The sequence below is a fragment of the Dermacentor variabilis genome, chromosome 9 (assembly GCF_050947875.1).
Source record: "Dermacentor variabilis isolate Ectoservices chromosome 9, ASM5094787v1, whole genome shotgun sequence".
Taxonomy (NCBI): Eukaryota; Metazoa; Arthropoda; class Arachnida; order Ixodida; family Ixodidae; genus Dermacentor; species Dermacentor variabilis.
The window spans coordinates 105820060-105835875 of NC_134576.1; positions in this window are offsets into that span (position 1 = coordinate 105820060).

Consider the following 15816-nt stretch of genomic DNA (forward strand, 5'->3'; position numbering starts at 1 on the left):
AGCTCGGCCAATCCGGTACCTCTGGCGCCGTATTGCGTTGCGAGTCTGGCGTCGTTGCTCGTTCGCAGGTGCCCGGGCTCATGATTGACGTTCTATAGTTCAGCATCGCGGGAACATTCTTCATCGGTGGTCGTTCCGCTCCGACGCCGTTTACATTCTCGTTGCTGTTCCCTCCGGCGCTGCTCGTACGCATGTTGTTCTTCGGGTGTACGAACTATACGTATCCGCCCCATCAATAACGCAGCTGTTGAATGGCTCACACACCCCTTAATCAATGGCTCATGCCCCCAGACGAGGCCTCCCAATTACGTCGACGGAAGAGAAGTGAATTCTACGCTGGAATGATGAGCGACAACGGAGCCAGCTATGGAAGACGACGACGCTCGCGCCATTACTGATGATGAAAGTTTTTTGCACAGCGAAGCCAGCTGTGGAAGAAGACGAACGCGCGAGCATTGGAATTAGCGTACATGTTTGCGCGGTTGGCGCCGAGAATTTTTAAGTCCTTTTTGAAAAATTTGCACGAAACATTTTTTTTCAAAAAACATGTTCTTACCCGTGTGCCTGGAACCTCTTTCGGTCCCGGCCACGTGTGACAAGAATAGTTCAAGGCCGCGGGACACGTTTCCGAGCCCACAGAGGTATGTGTCATTGAGCTTCGGCCATTTCTGCACTATCACCATGATCGGCCCATCATCATCAGGCTATTTTACGTCCACTGCAGAACGAAGGCCTCTCCCTGTGATCTCCAATTACGCCTGTCCTGCGCCAACTAATTCCAGCTAGCGCCTGCAAATTTCTTAACTTCATTACCCCATATCTAGTCTTCTGCCGTCCTCGACTGCGCTTCTCTTCCGTTGGCACCCATTGTGTAACTCTATGGTCCCCCGGTTATCTAACCTACGCATTACATGCCCTGCCCAGCTTCATTTCTTTCTCTTAATGTTAATTATAATATCGGCTATCGCTATTTACTCTCTCATCCACACCGCTCTCTTCCTGTCTCTTAACGCTGTGCCTAACATTCTCCGTTCCATCGCTCTTTGCGCGGTCCTTAACTTGTTTTCGAGCTTCTTGGTCAGTCTCCAAGTTTTTGCCCCATATGTCAGCACCAGGAGAATGCATTGATTGTACATCTTTCTTTTTGATGATAATGGTAAGCTTCCAGTCAGGATCTGATAATGTCTGCCGAATGCGCTCCAACCCATTTTCATTCTTCTGTAAATTTCCTTCTCATGATCAGGGTCCCCTGTGAGTAATTGACCTAGGTAAACGTACTCCTTCACAGACTCTAGAGGCTGACTGGCGATCCTGAACTCTTGTTCCCTTGACCAGCTATTGGTCATTATTTTTGTCTTCTGCATATTAATCTTCAATCCCACTCTTATACTCTCTCGGCCCACTTACATGATTTTTTTATGTTGTCGGATGCCGAGAAAACTACGGAAGGTTAGTCATATACAGCTTTCGCTGTAAGAAATCCTAATAAATAAACGAAATTAGATCGAATTTGGTTTATTTAATGCTGCATCTTTGAGGACTGGTCGATATTTTACAGAAAAACGTTAATGTCTATATTGAACGATGCCAGATGTGGTTCACATAGCTTGAATGAACTCGAGGCCAGTCCTTCGTTGGCATTTGCAAGCGAAGAAATGCTCAGCGATTGAGAAATTCGTCACTAGAACATGAACGAAGTCCGGCTCGGACATTGGCAAAATGTCCAGCGCAAATGACCTAGGGACGTCCGCAGGAGTATAAGAAGTGGATGTTAAAATTAGCCCGTTAATGATATCCCTTGGATGTCCCCAGGATGACTGCTCTAGAAATTTGACGTCGGGATTTCGATGAGGCAAAACGCAGAAGCGCCTTTGTCCCACGCATGGGAGGCACGTTACAGATCCCCTGGTGGTCAAAATTAATCTGGAGTCCCCCACCGTGCCTCATATTCAAATAGTGATTTTGGCAGGTAAAACCTAGAATTAATTCATATGCGCGTGTCCGTATGTTTTCAAAGAAATTACAGTTTATTCAACATCTCGGCTGAACAGCAATATGAGAAAATTTCAGATGTGGCACTTTCTAATGTCGGTTCCCGACATACCTTCCGCGTAGACAGGGTTCGATATTATCAACGAACACCTTTTAGCGGTTCTGAGTAGATTATCTTATCGAATATTGATGCAAGTGTAACGAAGCAGACGCGCCTCGTGTTTCCGATAGCAGCTCGGAGACGACGACGACGACCCGTGTTGTGATTGCAAGAGCGCTTGGGCTGTTTGCTGCTGCTAGGCCGCTGCTGCTCACCTTTAATTAAACATCATTACACTTGCTGGAGATTGCTGGAATCGCTCGAGTCACCCTAGAGCTCATCATTATACAAAGAAACTGTAGTCCGCGTTTTGTACCGAAACAACACACCAGCTTTTCAACAACGAAGGCTATCAGAACTTAAAGCCGACCGGGTCTAAGTTTGGCCAGTGTACTAAAAAGGTGTGACGTGGTTTGTCAAAGTGACTGCTCGCTCGAAGGCATCATTCTAATATTTACTCCATCAATCCTAAAATTCCGTGCAATATCGCAAAAATTTTCTCTCTCCCTTTCGTCCAAATGTGTGAACGAAAATTCCCCGAAAAGAAAGGGAAATTCCCTGCGCGGAATATCATTGCACAGAGGTAGCCCAACACGTGACCTCTCGAGTCGAGATCACGGAGCAAGAATCGAGGTTTGCTGAGATACGTGGTTTGCAGCAGCTATGCCAGTAGTTTTTACTCGGTGCGCGCTTATTCAGCAGCCCTGCCGTGGCTCTGCCTGCAGAGCGAGAACACTAAACCAACCACGAACTCAGACGTGCGATCACGCGTTGGACCATCAGGTTTGGCTTCAATTGCGTTGCGGTGTGCTCCCTCCCATCTTTTGGAGTCGTGGACAGCCGAACAAAGCCGCACTGAATAAAAATTACTGGCATAGACGAGCTGGCATAACTAGTAGGATCCAAACGTCTCAGCAAACCTCGATTCTTGCTCCGTGATCTAGACGCAAGGGGTTACGTGTTGGGCCACCACTGTGGCTTCACGGAGCGTTCGCTTGCCAAAGTACCACTTTTGTGGTACTTGGCCAAGTACTAGGGTCCGACTCCGTTTGCTTACGGAGCCGCTCTACCGTGGCGATTCGCCTTTGTCTGTGCCTTTCTGGATGAATGCTTCTCGGTAAGGTAGTCACCGAAACGTGTTTCCTCGTTTCTCTCGGCAAATCCATCGGCACATAGTCTACGCTGCGGATGTGGTGGGGTGCCCGCCCTGCTTGAGAATATTGTGGTGCGACAAGTGACAGATGTCACGTATCAAATCGTCCCCGCCGACCTCTCAGCGTCATCATCAGCTGCAAGTGACATCGTTCACGTGGCGAGACTAAAACCATATCACACACCTTTCACCGCGGATGTGTAGATTAAGCACCGGGACGGTGCTTCTACAGCCGGGGTTGATGCTACGGAACAGCCGCCACAGTGTGGCTGCACTGAGGAGAAAGAAGACGACGTGTGTGCCGGCTTGATATAAAGTCACACGCCCAAATTGTTAACTCCCTTGTTATCATTATTATTTTAGGCACCTAATTAAACCGCCCGATTCTTGGCCAATCCCCCACTGTGGGTATGTGCCACGGCCACTCAGGACAACAACAACAACAACAGCGTCGCCATTTTGGCCTCCGTTAGCTTCCTTGTAAATAAATTGTAAATAGCATTCAGCTTCAGCTACACGTAACAATATTCTACCTGCAGAGGTGCCGTTCAGTCGGTCCCTCCGCCAGATCAATACCACTGCCTTTAGCTGTGCAAGCCGAGGGCTAGCAGTCTCTCTGTCGGTGTGTAATGCGGCGGCCCTAGTGCCGCTTTGTGCGTGTTTATGAGAGCATCCGCCTGTCTCTCATCGGTCTTGGTGAGCGTGTGATAGTATAAGGTGTACGTTACCACGCTCATGACCAAGGCCTGGACGAGTCTGACGGCGTCTCTCTCCTCCATTTCTTTCATACGACATGAAAATTCCCCTAATCCATTCGGCCAATATGTCTGGACGTCGTGTTTATAGTGGCAATCGTGTGCGTGGCCTTGTCATTGGTCTGGATCTAGTAGCCCAAGATTTCGGATTTTGAAGCTTCAGCAATGGCGTTCCTGTCAAAGTTCAGGTTGATCTCTCTATTACTCTTGTAGCATCGGGAGGGCACGCGGATGACCTCCGACTTTTTCGGCGCGCAGAAGCGTCCGCTATTCCCGGCAAAGACCGCCGTCGTGGCCCTCTTTAGCGTGCTTGCTCAGGTCATCCGCGTGCACTCTGCAGCCTGCTGCGGTGTAGGTCCGGTGTAAGGTTGTCGCTTCCCACGGGGACTCGACTCAGGATCGTCTCTCTCATCAAGAGGAAGACGTCCTGTTTCGAGAGCCCGGGTTGGAATCCAAACGTCGTGGCGGGAAATAAATTATCACGTTCAATATGTTATTGGAGACACGTGTGGACCACCCTCTCAAAAAACTTGCCCATGTATACAAGACGTGAGTGAGACGGGTTGCAGAGCCCCGAGGGTTAGTCTTTCCCGGTTTGGGGATGGTTATGATCCTGGCCTGCTTCCATTCCGGTGGGACGCGACCTCGTGACCAGCACTTTCTTGAATACGCTGCGCTTGCTGCTTTCCTGCCTAGAACGCAGAGTCACGTTGATAACTCGCATGCCGTTCGTGACCTGGAAGTACCGGGCGCGCAAGATAGATGACAATTATTGTTGTGTGATAAGCCGCGAAGAGTGCAAACTCTTTCAAGGATGTACGCTCTCACGCTCTAAAGAAATTTACACCCTTTGGGGGTTATCTTGTCTCCAAACAATAATCTTCTGCCACGTGCGTATTCCCTTAGCTGAAATTGAGCACATGCTTCCCGAAACTTTTTGTGTGCCAGGATACGTGGCATAAAATGACATGCGACAACTCTCGCCGACCCCGAAGAAAAATGGCTTTACTGGCACAAGTTGATAACAAGCGCTTCATATCAAGATCAGCTACGGGCTGTCCAGAGGGTCTACGATGACGCCATAAGGCTCGGCCTGGCGGTGCCGACGTGGACGCGGCCCGCCTCGGTCTGAAAAGACCGGGCTTCAGGACACTAATAAAGTTTTGTGAATGAATGAATGACACCCGCCTGCACCCCCCTCCCATCTTGCGGTCAAGTGCGAGCACCCACCATTCGAAAAAAAATTCCCGGGTCGCCAACTGGCAAAGGGTGCAAATTCTTATCATGCTGCAGGCACAGGAAAGCACCTTAATAGGTCTAATATTATCTACACTTTTTTAAAAAGTTAGCACCCTTTGGGGCCTGCATTTCCCCATAAAACACTATTTAAAAATTTTTCTCACTTTGGGGGGTATCTTGTTCCACAAGAACGATCGTAATCTGCGTTGCTTGCATTTCCTTTCTTTAAGGGGACACCCGAGAAAGGTAGAAATCAAGAACAGGTATATTCACTGTAGAAAAGACTACTGTGGTAGATAATCATAAAGACAAAGACATAACTAAAAGCTAGAGTTATGCGTCAGTCAGCTTCCCGTACGTGACCTCCAGTGTTAAAACACTTCTTTCTGTATATGTGCCAAGCCATATGGAGAGGCTTTATGTAAGTCAGTCATGCTCCTAAGCTAAATATCAGAACAAGGAAAATCACAAGAGCTTTATATGAGTGACGTGTAAATGTGGCACTTAAAATGTAACTTATTCGTGTATTTACTGAGGGTAGATTACAGCCGGTACACAATATTCTCTTACAGGATGACTTGTGATTAGTAAAAGAAGCCTTCCTCACGTCATTACTTACTCTTTGTGTCTTTTGGCTCTTTATGCACCATGTGCATGGTTACAGCTGCGTGTGCGTAGCTGGGCATAGTTTAGTTGTCTTCATCATTCATGCATTATCTTTGTCGTGACAAAATACAGCTACGTGTGCTACATATCTTACAAGCGTGTTTTCTTTATGGCGTTTTGTATTAGTGCTTAATGCAATCTGTGAAAGTGTCAGTGTCAACTATTACGATTGGTCTTGAAAAAGTATGTTTTTCAACATAAATAAAATGTTTAGCATAAAAATATATTGGTATTTCTTTTTGTAATATTGTCAATTATGTAGTTTTTTGTGCAGTTTTGTCCATTGTATGTGTATGAAAGAATTAAATTGATGCACGACATTTTAATGTGGTGTTTTTCAGAATTTCCTTTCTTCAACGCTGCGAGCTCGGTACTTCCAAGTCACGAACGGCTTGCACGTTACCAGGACAACACAGCATTCTCGACACGACAGTAGCGAGGCCGAGTTTTCAAGAAAGGAAACGCAAGCAAGGCACATGACGATTTTCGTTGTGGGACAAGATAAGTCCCAAGGTTGCAAACTTATTAAAGAGTGTTTCTTCAGAATCTGCGCTCGCCACTTTCCTGTCAGAAAATGCTGCGCCACGCTAATAACGTGCATGCCGTTCGTGACCTGAAAGTACGGGGCGAGAAGCGGTAAATAAAACAAAGGGACACAATTAAGGTAGATGACGTTAAGTTTTGGGGAAAAGACAAGCTAAAAAGTGCGCAAACTTTTCTTTTACTGTAGAGTACGGATCTAAAGACTTCTTTAGGGTAGTTTTATATAGAGCATTTCAAGGAAAGCAGTGTTTGAATGCGAAACAAAATAAGACTAAAGATATATTTAGGCATTTACGTCTCTTGATCAAGATGTGGCACGGGCAAATTTGGCCGTAGAACTTTACGGAGCACGAAGCTTGTACGTACGTACGGTTTGAGAACTATGCGTGAACGATGTGTCGTGTCAAAAGCTGCGTGCTGTTTTTTACGTGGTACTGCATATAAGAATATTGCGTGATGCACCAGCCAGCACACCAGCCAATTATTCCACGCATATTGTCTTTCTACATGCCATGGCAAATTCTTGGACGAGTGTACTACGGGCCGTACACTGCTGCAAGTAGTCAGCAGTTAAGCATCACTCATTAGCCTCATTGTTATCGGCCTGCCTGCCAGCCGTTCATGTTTAGGCAGAATAAAATGTGGTCGATAAAGAAGAGTCGCATAGCATAAAACTACGTGCTGCTATGCTGTTTCAAAAGATGTTTTCTTAATCGATCGCCCGTCGCTTCGACTGTAGATGTATTTATTTATTTAGTATTTACTTTTACGTCTGCTAATAAAGTTTCCAAGGAAGGGTTGCGAAGGCTCCTATTAGAAAATCATTTACCTCTAACACAATCTCTCCTTATCCTTCGCACGGTGAATATACATAAATTAAGCACATGCATACAGTTATACACCAGATTGTTGCCCTTTTTTGAATGTTGTTATTCAAGTGTGGTGGCTTCCAACATCGATTAGAACGCTTATGTTTCCTGCAAGCAATGACGACAGGGCAACTGCATGTTTTCCGTCCTTATTCCTCAAGGGCCCCGCTTACGGTGTAGTCATTTTCTTTTCCTCTGCCTGATTCCATGCATCCATCTCGCCATCTTGACGCCTCCTTAAGGAATCGACTGCCTGACAAATAAGGGGTACAAAGCGTTGAGTGGCCTCTTAGTCTTCACGGTGCTACAACCCATGATATTGACAGAAGGTGGGGAGGCGTCGGATCGAGGGAAACGAACAGGAAATTAAACAAGCTGCTGCTGCAGTCTTCAAAACGCAAGTGGCAAATGTCACATCAATTTGAAGATATTATATACTCTGCAAGCATACAGCGCTACATTTAATTTCGATTTTATTAATGCTTCTCTTTCTCTCTTTTTTTATCTTTCATTTTTCTTCCTTTCTCGGGTACCCTGCCGTTTCTCTTTTGCTACGTGACCGATCGACAAGGGGCTCCTCAGCGGTGATTGACCAGTTTCGAACCCACTATATGTCCTCGAGCAGGTAGATATTGGCATTACGACTCTTGTGAGGATGCAGTAATAGGTCAATCACCAGAAGAATGATGCGCACCAGGAAACAGGTCTCGTATGCGGTCATGATTGTTATGCTCGGCCTAACAAGAAAAGACGCGAGTGTTTTACCGGAGTGCGCCCGCGAAAGCGTGCAGGACTTCGTGAAAACAACTTCCCCAGCAAAAGTGAACGTCGCGGTCGTGTCTTTCGATAAGTACTGGAGTGACGTCGAACACTTGTTGACGCGCCGCCTACCGTGGGCGAGAACCACTTTCGCCATACCCATGACCCGTGTGGCGCAGGATATACCGGGCAGACGGGTCAATGCGTGAATGAGCGCCTCAGACAAAAAAGGACCGAAGAAAACAGGACGAGCTCTTACACGTCAGAACGTTCACTGCCTGCCAAGAAATCTGCTGTGTACTACATTCCCATGAACTGTGTGGCGCAGGATATATCGGGCAGAGGGGTCAATGGGTGAATAAGCGCCTCAGACAACAAAGGACCGAAGAAAACAGGACGAGCTCTTACACGTTAGAACGTTCACTGCCTGCCAAGAAATCGGCTGTGTACTACATTCCCATGATCTATGTGGCGCAGGATATATCGGGCAGAGGGGTCAATGGGTGAATAAGCGCCTCAGACAACAAAGGACCGAAGAAAACAGGACGAGCTCTTACACGTTAGAACGTTCACTGTCTGCCAAGAAATCTGCTGTGTACTACATTCCCATGATCTATGTGGCGCAGGATATATCGGGCAGAGGGGTCAATGGGTGAATAAGCGCCTCAGACAACAAAGGACCGAAGAAAACAGGACGAGCTCTTACACGTTAGAACGTTCACTGCCTGCCAAGAAATCGGCTGTGTACTACATTCCCATGATCTATGTGGCGCAGGATATATCGGGCAGACAGGTCAATAGGTGAATAAGCGCCTCAGACAACAAAGGACCGAAGAAAACAGGACGAGCTCTTACACGTTAGAACGTTCACTGCCTGCCAAGAAATCTGCTGTGTACTACATTCCCATGATCTATGTGTCGCAGGATATATCGGGCAGAGGGGTCAATGGGTGAATAAGCGCCTCAGACAACAAAGGACCGAAGAAAACAGGACGAGCTCTTACACGTTAGAATGTTCACTGCCTGCCAAGAAATCTGCTGTGTACTACATTCCCATGATCTATGTGGCGCAGGATATATCGGGCAGACGGGTCAATGGGTAAATAAGCGCCTCAGACAAAAAAGGACCGAAGAAAACAGGACGAGCTCTTACACGTTAGAACGTTCACTGCCTGCCAAGAAATCTGCTGTGTACTACATTCCCATGATCTATGTGGCGCAGGATATATCGGGCAGAGGGGTCAATGGGTGAATAAGCGCCTCAGACAACAAAGGACCGAAGAAAACAGGACGAGCTCTTACACGTTAGAACGTTCACTGCCTGCCAAGAAATTGGCTGTGTACTACATTCCCATGATCTATGTGGCGCAGGATATATCGGGCAGACTGGTCAATAGGTGAATAAGCGCCTCAGACAACAAAGGACCGAAGAAAACAGGACGAGCTCTTACACGTTAGAACGTTCACTGCCTGCCAAGAAATCTGCTGTGTACTACATTCCCATGATCTATGTGTCGCAGGATATATCGGGCAGACGGGTCAATGGGTGAATAAGCGCCTCAGACAACAAAAGACCGAAGAAAACAGGACGAGCTCTCATACATTAGGAGGTCCACTGCCTGCCAAGAAATCTGCTGTGTACGACATTCACCTGATCTATGTGGCGCAGGATATATTAGACAAACGGGTCAATGCGTGAATGAGCGCCTCAGACAACAAAGGACCGAAGAAAACATGACGAGCTCTCATACGTTAGGAGGTTCACGGCCTGCCAAGAAATCTGCTGTGTACGACATTCCCATGATCTATGTGGCGCAGGATATATCGGGCAGATGGGTCCATATGTGAATGAGCGCTTCAGACAGCAAAGGACCGAAAAAAACAGGACGAGCTCTTATACGTTAGAAGGTTCAATGCGTGCCAAGAAATCTGTTGTGTACGATATTCCCATGATCTATGTGGCGCCGGATATATCGGGCAGATGGGTCAATGCGTGAATGAGCGCCTCAGACAACAAAGGACCGAAGAAAACATGACAAGCTCTTGCATGCTAGAACGTTCACTGCCTGCCAAGAAATCTACTTTGTATTGCATTCCCATGATCTAGGTGGCGCCAGATATATCGGGCAGACGAGTCAATGCTTGAATAAGCGCCTCAGACAGCAAAGGACCGAAGAAAACAGCACGAGCTCTTATACGTTAGAAGGTTCACTGCCTGCCAAGAAAACTGCTGTGTAAGACAATCCCATGATGCATGTGGCGCCGGATATATTGGGCAAACGGGTCAATGCGTGAATGAGCGCCTCAGACAAGAAAGGACCGAAGAAAACAGGACGAGCTCTCATACGTTAGGAGGTTCAATGCGTGCCAAGAAATCTGTTGTGTACGATATTCCCATGATCTATGTGGCGCAGGATATATCGGGCAGACGGGACAATACGTGAATGAGCGCCTCAGACAACAAAGGACCGAAGAAAACAGGACGAGCTCTTATACGTTAGAAGGTTCGCTACCTGCGAAGAAATCTGCTGTGTACGACATTACGATGATCTATGTAGCGCCGGATATATTGGGCAGACATGTCAATACGTGAATGAGCGCCTCAGACAACAAAGGACCGAAGAAAACACGACGAGCTCTTACAGGTTAGATCGTTCACTGCCTGCCAAGAAATCTGCTGTGTACAATATTCCCATGATCTATGCGGCGCAGGATATATCGGGCAGACGGTCAATGGGTAAATAAGCGCCTCAGACACCAAAGGACCGAAGAAAACAGGACGAGCTCTGATACATTAGAAGGTTCACTGCCTGCCAAGAAATCTGCTATGTATGACATTCCCATGATCAATGTGGCGCAAGATATGTCGGGCTGACGGGTCAATGGGTGAATAAGCGCCTCAGACAAGAAAGGACCCAAGAAAACAGGACGAGCTCTTATACGTTAGAAGGTTGACTGCCTGCCAAGAAATCTGCTGTGTAAGACATTCCCATGATCGACGTGGCGCCGGATATATTGGGCAGACGGGTCAATGCGTGAATGAGCGCCTAAGACAACAAAGTACCGAAGAAAACAGGTCGAGCTCTCATACGGTAGGAGGTTCGATGCGTGTCAAGAAATATGCTACGTATTACATTCCCATGATCTATGTCGCGTAGGATATATCGAGCAGACGGGTCTATGCTTGAATGAGCACCTCAGACAGCTAAGGACCGAAGAAAACAGCACGAGCTCTTATTAGTTAGAAGGTTCACTGCCTGCCGAAAAATCTGCTCTGTACGACATTCCCATGATCTATGTGGCGCAGGATATATCGGGCAGACGGGACAATACGTGAATGAGCGCCTCAGAAAACAAAGGACCGAAGAAAACAGGACGAGCTCTCATACGTTAGGAGGTTCAATGCGTGCCAAGAAATCTGCTGTGTACGACATTCCCATGACCTATGTGGCGCAGGATATATCGGGCAGACGGGTGAATGCGTGAATGAGCGCCTCAGACAACAAAGGACCGAAGAAAACAGGACGAGGTTTTATACGTTAGAATGTTCACTGCGTACGAAAAAATTTGTTTTGTGCGACATTCCCACAATCTACGTGGCGCAGGATATATCGGGCAGACGGGTCAATACTTGAATGAGCGCCTGAGACAACAAAGGACCCAAGAAAACATGACGACCTCTTATACGTTATGAGCAACGTTCACTGACTGCCAAAAAATCTACTGTGTACGACATTCTTATGATCTATGTGGCACATGATATATTGGGCAGACGGGTCAATACGTGAACGAGCGCCTCAGACAACAGACGACCGAAGCAAACAGGTCGAACACTTATATGTTAGCAAGTTTACTGCCTGCCAAGAAATCTGCTGCGTAGGACATTCCCATGATCTATGCGGCGGAGGATATATCGGGCAGATGGTTCAATATGTGAATGAGCGCCTTAGACAACAGAATCGTGACGAAAAGATGACGAGCTCTTATACTTTATGAAAAAAAAGAGCGCTCTCTTTTTTCATTAAGTATGCTCAACCAACTCGCCCACATCAAGCTTCTGCTGCTTCTTATACTTTAGAAGGTACACTGCCTGCCAAAAAACTGCTGTGTACGACATTCCCATGATCTATGTGGCGCGGGATATATCGGGCAAAGAGGTCAATGCGTGAATGAGCGCTTCAGACAACAGACGACCGAAGAAAACAGCACGAGCTCTTATACGTTAGAAGGATCACTGCCTGCCAAGAAATCTACAGTGTACGACGTTCCTATTATCTATGTGGCACAGGATATATCGGCCAGACGGGTGAATACGTGAATGAGCGCCTCAGACAGCAGAGGACCGAAGCAAACAGGTCGAACTCTTATACGTTAGCAGGTTTACTGCCTGCCAAGAAATCTGCTGCGTACGACATTCCCATGATCTATGTGGCGCAGGATATATCGAGCAGACGGGTCAATACGTGAATGAGCGCCTCAGACAACAGGCGACCGAAGAAAACAGGACGAGCTCTTATACGTTAGAAGGTTCACTGCCTGCCAAGAATTCTGCTGTGTGCGACATTCCTATGATCTATGTGGCGCAGGGTATATCGGGAAGGCGTCTCAATACGTGAATGAGCGCCTCAGACAGCAAAGGACCGATGAAAACAGGACGGGCTCTTTTACGTTAGAAGGTTCACTGACTGTCAAGAAATCTGCTGCGTACGACATTCCCATGATCAGTGTGGCGCAGGATATATCGGGCAGACGGATCAATGCGTGAATGAGAGCGTCAGACAACAAAGGACCGAAGAGAACAGGTCGAGCTCTTATACGTTAGTTAGCAGGTTCACTGCCTGCCAAGAAATTTCCTGCGTACGACATTCCCATGATCTTTGTGGTGCAGGATACATCGGGCAGATGGGTCAATATGTGAATGAGCGCCTGAGACAACAGAGGAGCAGCGAAAAGATGACGAGCTCTTATATGTTAGGAGTTTCACTGCCTTCCAAGAAATCTGGTGTGTACGACATTCCCATGACCTATGTGGCGCAGGATATATCGAGCAGACGGTTCAATGCGTGCATGAGCGCCTCAGACAACAGAGGACCGTAGAAAACAAGACGAGCTCTTATACGTTACAAGGCTAACTGCCTGTCAAGAAATTAGCTGTCTACGACATTCCCATGACATATGGGACCGGCCTTATACATGTATTTAGAGGTGTGTTCACAATTGAATACCGAGTAAAGCGCTCATTTAGGGGTTCGGGAAGGGCTCGAAATAAAATGTGTACGAAGGAAACACTTGCACTTATCAAGTGACCGTTTATTTGTTTCCGCACAGAGACTTGGAACAGTAGAAGTCTAGAGAGCTGCCGTTCCCAGTCGGAATTCTTGATGGTGAACTGGATCTAAATCTCTTGGTGTTCTGATACTTCTCCTTGGTTAGTGCAAGACAAATCTATGTAGCCACGGCGTTTTAAGGATGTGCTGTTCTTTCAACTTTTAGGCAACTCTACTTCTGCAGTCGATTTGTCCAAAACCATTCAAAAGAAGACACATGATGCCCACAGGCCCCATCGCTGACCTTCGGGGGGGGGGGGGGGTAGGAGTTGTCCAGCACTCAGGGAAAAATATGAGGTGGGGCTCGAGCTCTCCAGCCTCCCCTTCCAACTTTCTTGTGGCATAAGACAAGCCCGAAGCGTGCAAACTTCTTTAAGAGTCTATGTCATATATTCTCGAGGCGGCTTGGTGTCATATTATTACACTCCAAATGAGTTTTGCCCTATTTAGGGCTTATCTTGTCCCCAAACAATAATAATCTGTCTTACCTGCGTTTCCTCCTTACTTGACATGGAGCACGTGCCTGCCCCACGCCCCGAGATTTCCCTACACAAGAACATCCGACATAATATGACATGCTACGACACCCGCCTATGCCGTGGCCACCCCCCGTCCAAGTGCGAGCCCCCTGATACATACGTCAATGGGAAAGGCTGTAAATTTTTGTCAGACTGTGCAAGCGCCGGAAATCATCCTTGTATGGGGAATTTTATATGCGCTATAAGAAAGCTTGCACCCTTTGTGGTGCATCTTGTCCCCAAACAATAACCATCACCTGTCTTGCGCTTCCTTTAATCAAAACTCTTTACTCACCACATTCCTTTCAAAAATGCTGCGTCACGCTGATAATGCGGCTGCTCTTCGAGATCTGCAAGTACCGGGCGCGCAGCGTTGAAGAAAACAAAGGCATGCAGTTAAGGTAGATGGCGGTTATGTTCTGGGGACAAGATAAGCTAAAAATGTGTGCAAACTTTTCTTTTACTGTACAGTGCAGATCTATAGACTTCTTTATGGTAGTTTTATATAGAACATTTCAACGCACGCAGTGTTTGAATGCGAAACGAAACGGGACTAAATTACCATATAATTAGGCATTTACGTCTCTCGCTCAAGATGTGGCACGGCAAAATTGGCCCTAGAACGTTCCAGAGGACGAAGCTTGTACGTACATACGGTTTGAGAACTATGCCGTGTCGTGTCGTGCAAAACGCTGCGTGCTTTTTATTTCGTGGTACTGCATATAAGAATATTGCGTGATGCGCCAGCCAGCACATCAGCCAATTATTCCACGCGTGTGGTCTCTCTACACGCCATGGCGAGATCCTGGACGGGTGTTTGGCGGGCTAAACACTATTACAGGCTGCCAGCAGTTAACCATTACTCATTAGCCCCAATATCCTCTGCCTGCCAGCCGTTCAAATTTAGGAGAAATAAAATGCGGTCAGAAGAATCGCCTAACACGCAACTACGCGCTGTTATGCTGTTTCAAAAGATGTGCTGTTAATAGATCGTACGTCGCTTCGACTGTATGTGTGTTTATTTATTTAGCATTCATTTTTTCGTCCGCTATTATAGTTTCCACGAACGAGTTACGAAAGCGCTTATTAGGGAATCCTTCAACTTCAACACAAACTCGGGTTATGCTGCGCTTGGTGAGTATACATAAATTAGGACCATGCATACAGCTGTACACAAGACTGCTGTCCTTTTTTGAATGTTGTTATCCAAGCGCGTCGACTTCCAACATCAATTCGATCGCTTCTCTTTCCTACAAATGATGACCACAGGGAAAATGCAAGTTTTCCGTGCTTATTCCTCACGGGTCCCGTCTACAGTGTAGTCATTTTATTTCACTTTGCTTCCTTCCTTGCATTCATCTAGCCATTTTGACGCCTCTTTTACGAATCGACTGGCTGACTAAAGAGGGGCCCAGACTGTTGAGTGGCCTGTTATCTTCACGGTGCTACAAGCGATGATAGTGACTGAAGGTGGGGAGGAGCCGGATCGAGGGAAACGAACAGAAAACAATGTTCAGCTGCTGCAGTTTTCAAAAAACGTACGTGGCATACGTGACATCGATTTGAAGCAATTATAAACTCTGCAAGTACACAGCGCTATCTCTTATTTCGCTTTTATCCTCGTTTCTCTCTTTCTGTCTCGAATCTTTAGCTTCGATTTTTCTCCCCAGAGAATTCTGCAGTTTCTCGCTCGCTAAGTGACCAATCGACAAAGGGTTGCTAAGCGGTGATTGGCCAATTTCGCATCCTCTTTAGAGCGAGAGAGAGAGACAAAAGAAAGTGGATTTGCAGGGAGCTTAACCAGATGGGTAGATCCGGTTTGTTACCCTACGCTGGTGTATATATTAAGGAGGTATATACTGGCATTGCGACTATAGTGAGGTTGGGGTACCCCA